This window comes from Anolis sagrei, chromosome 5, assembly GCF_037176765.1.
Source record: "Anolis sagrei isolate rAnoSag1 chromosome 5, rAnoSag1.mat, whole genome shotgun sequence".
Taxonomy (NCBI): Eukaryota; Metazoa; Chordata; class Lepidosauria; order Squamata; family Dactyloidae; genus Anolis; species Anolis sagrei.
In genome coordinates this window covers 175,411,704-175,416,060 of record NC_090025.1, presented here as the reverse complement: position 1 = coordinate 175,416,060, position 4,357 = coordinate 175,411,704, and the positions used below count along the sequence as shown (strand labels likewise).

Below are 4,357 nucleotides of genomic sequence, written 5' to 3'. Positions count from 1 at the left end.
AAACAGCCTGTACTCAATGCAGTATCTAAGAACACACTTCAGTGTGTTTATTGGAGTGGGTAATTGCTCTGCAATGTTGCAATGGCTGGGGCACAAACAGAGGCCTGACATCTTGCTGCAAATTATCATTTAAATGCAAGGTGGAAAACAAGGAAGGTGTCTGAGAAGAGTAGGAAGCCCAATGTGATGTAATGGTTTGAACATTGGACTACCAAACTGGAGACAGGGATTCAAACAAATTCTTAGCCGTGGCAACTCATTAGGTGACTTTGGGCAAGTCACATTCTCTCCGTTTAGAGAAAGGCATAGGCAAATTCTGTCTGAACAATTTTTGACAAAGAAACCCTGTGATAGGTTCACAACAACAACAATAACAACAACTTGGAAAAGTGAGGGGAGATGTCAGGGATAGACTTTTAAGATTTCTGCCTGCACTACCATTCAGCACTAGTCTGCTACTTACACATAAAGCTACATTTGTAGCTCTTTGACAATTAGATCGAAAGCAACTCCAAGCTTTCAAGGGAAAATTAGCATTCTAGTCCAACATAGTCCAACCTTCCCATGTAAGCTCAACAAGCTTGTGTCTACGAGATGTGTCGAATTATAATCATCATTATTCCCAGCCATCATAGAGGCCATCCATTTATGTTAGGACCAAAATAAGGGCTTCATGAACTTCTAGGTATGCAATGGAGCATCTGAAGGGTCACACATTCCACAGCAGTGATTCAGATGAAATAAGTGATAAGAGTTTATGTGACATATAAGCATGCATGAACCAAAAATGGCCAAGTCACATGCATATAAGACCTTTAACTGCACACTTTGGTGGCTTACATTTTCAAAACTTCAGCCAGACACAACTCTGGCCTAGGGTGCATCTAGACAGCACCTTTAATGCAGGAGTTACCGCAATAAAAAGGGGGCTGTCCAGATTACATCCTGGACAAAATTGAATTAATTAGTCACAAACCAGGAAAACTCTGGTTTATGGTGAATTAATTTGTTAGTGGGTTTATTCCACACCTTCTTGGAAGACGCAGGATAAACCCACTACTTTCAGTGTCTGGACTGCAGCCCAGACAGTATTCCCACAGTTTTCCAAGCTGAATTAGGGCAGAAAACTGTGAGAATACCAACCACCTTCCCAAAAGACCCCCAAACCAGTGTAAAAAAAACAAAACAAAAGAACTTACCTGGCCTCCATTAGAGGGCTGCTGGAGCTCTCCTGGCCCATACAAATGACATGCCAGGAGAGCTCCGGCAGCCCTCTAATGGAGGCCAGGTTAGTTCATTTGGTTTTTTACACTGGTTTGGAGGTCTTTTGGGGAGGTGGTTGGTATTCTCTGGGAGAACATCTGGACACCCACCCCAGAAAGCATGTGGTTTCTGGGGTGTGTGTGGATATGGGCCCAGGAACGTTTGCATTTTTTTTAATGCGAATGCTCCTGGGATAATGGGTTGTGTGGAAGCACCCCTACACAGACAAAATGTTACTTTTTTACTTTTAAGGAGCTGTGGTTGAATGAAGAATACTACACAGCATTCTTTTTGTAGTTAGGTATTAATGTATCATATTATCATCTCCATTGGCCAATATTAATTTAGCAGAACAGGAAAAAATCTATTCTTACTTTGATGGAAATTTATTAGTAAGAATAAAAATGTTTTTATTGAAATCTGATATGTGAACCTTATTTCATTACCTCAAATAATCCAGGAGGAAGAGAAAAATAAAGCTATCCATTGAACTTTGCCTTCTCTGGGACTTGTATTACCTAAATTCAGTCTGTAGAAGAGAAAAGTAAGTCTAAAATGGTTTGCTTTTGGTATTTTAATCAAGTAAGAGAGCTCTTGTCTGAATGCTTAACTGGGGACTTAGAAAATCTGCATTTAAATTGAGATTAGAAAATATATAACCCAAGAGTTTACAAGTGCTTTCTACTCTCCAATGTGTCATATAGAAGGAACATGATGCTTTTCCTTAATTCGTATTTGTCATAACATGCTTCTTATCCAGGAATTAAAACTATCTATTTTAAAAGGAAACAATATGCACCATGGGAAATGACTGATAAAAGGAGAGTGAAAATGCTGTAAGCTATCTGGAAAATACAGGTTGAGTCTTTTTTTTTATCTAAAATGCTTGGGACCAGACCTTTTCCCCTCCAGATTTTGGATTTTTGAAAATTTTGGATTACTTGTATTTCCGTATACAATGTACATCAGGGAAGGCGGCGGGGGGGGGGGGGGGGGTCAGAGGATTAGTTCAGCATCCACTGAACATTTGGTAGTTTTGGTCCAACATATCTGAAATATATGAGGTCGGTGAGTCCGTGTCTTCTTGATACATGGTTACAGTCTGGTCATCTGTGAAATTCCCAAAACACATTGGGAATTTGATGAAATGGAAAAGTGTGTGTTTGGTGGTGGGAGGGCGATCTTGTCATTAAGAAGGCAAGATATAACACCCTTTCTCTTTCCTTTTGTCACCTTCCTCTGTCACCTTTGATTTTCTTGCTGACCTTTCTCCTGACTATCTTTTATAACTCTGCACCATCTTCCTTTCACAGGTATTTCTTCAGCATAGATGTGAGTGGAGAAGAGTACAACCACTAACAAACTAGCCCTCTCATTCTTTTGTTCCAAATTCTAAAATACAAGACAGAACCTGCCCTCCATAGATATGTATGTCACTTACAATACTGTCCCTCTCCCACCCACAATATATTTCTGATAGGGATTCCTGATACCTTACAGAAGTATTCACCCCCATTTCTTCAGTTTCTCCACAATTCGAGATTGTAACTGGCTTGGATTTAATTGGTCTTACAACCACTTTATTATCACAAGACAGTGAGCACTGTGGTGCAAAATACTACCACTGCTATGATAAGCATCAAACAAAGATTGCAAAGGGTTTAATTTAAATTTCAGATGTCATAAAAGCACATTTTCAAACTTTCAGCCTCACTCATAAAAAACTAAAAATTCTCTTAGCCCTGGAAAAATTTGGTGAAATGAACCCTTCTCCAATTTCTTTAGCTAAGTGGAGAATTCCATTGGTACACCACTGTATTTCTTGCTTGGTTCAGTGTTCTCACCTTTTCAAACACAATAACTTTTATGTATTTGCTTTCCATCATCCCCTCTGTGAGTTTCGCACTGTTGAGAAAGCCTGCCAGCAGAAGCGTGGAAATCCCTTCTCATTGACAGCCATGCCTTGCATGCAACAATGCAAGTCTAAGCAGGATAATTCCTGATACAATGGATGTTTCAAATAAAAAGATTATCACACTGCAGTTTAAGCTCCCAAATGAAAAGCATACATTGTGTGAATCCAGCATTTGTTCCAGAGAGGTGTGTATCATTTAAATCGCTGAAAGGCAATTTAACATGGATAATTTAAGGCAGCTATTGAGGAGTCTGAACTCCTGAGGTTCATCAGTAGGGCATGTGGTCCAGAAGTTGGGAAGTTACTTTTTTGAACATCTTTCAGAACTGTCAATGACTGGAGAATCCTGGGAACAGCAATATTGTTCTGATACTGACTGATGTTGGCTTATAGGAGATGTTTTCTGAACAACTCCCAGTAACAGTTGAAAAAAAATGAAATATCTCCATACTCTGATGTTGCCTAAGGATTGGATTGGGGAACATGAAAATTTCAGTGGCAGTGCCCCAACGATACCTCTCTAAGTACTGATATTATTTATGTAATAATAAAAATTGGCAGCTGGATCAGAAATTAGCAATCTGAAATTAGTAGTTGGATCATGGCTTTGATCCCATGAACATCAACAGAGACAAGTCCCCTCTTAATGCTTATGAAGCTGCTTTTCTGACTTATGGGTGTGACTTTTTCACAGGACAAGGCTTTACTCATTCTTTTTGTGCATATATATACAATGTGTGTGTGTGTGTGTGTGTGTATACACGCAAAGATGAAGTGCTTTGGCCACATCATGAGAAGACAGGAAAGCTTAGAGAAGACAATTATGCTGGGGAAAATGGGAGGAAAAGGGAAGAGGGGCCGACCAAGGGCAAGATCCATGAATGGCATCCTTGAAGTGACTTGACCTTGAAGGAGCTGGGGGTGGCGACGGCCAACAGGGAGCTCTGGTGTGGGCTGGTCCACGAGGTCATGAAGAGTCAGAAGTGACTGAATGAATAAACAACAAACATAATATCACATTATATCGGACACACTAGATTATATAATGAAACAAATGAATGTCAGTAATGTCAGTAATTGACTCCAGTTTAGGAATGAAGGAACAATTGTGCAAGTTTATATTACTCATTTTTTATCCATCAAATTAAGGGGGAACAAATGGGATACACACACACACAC

The 4,357-nt window shown here is 39.7% G+C and overlaps 1 long non-coding RNA gene across 1 annotated transcript; it reads left to right on the top strand.

The window, feature by feature from the left end:
* Positions 1-1,722: 1,722 nt before the first annotated feature.
* Positions 1,723-3,751, top strand: LOC137097101 (uncharacterized). The gene is made up of 2 exons (XR_010909979.1): positions 1,723-1,807; positions 2,577-3,751. It is a non-coding gene; the product is annotated as an uncharacterized lncRNA (long non-coding RNA).
* The last annotated feature ends 606 nt before the right edge of the window (positions 3,752-4,357 follow it).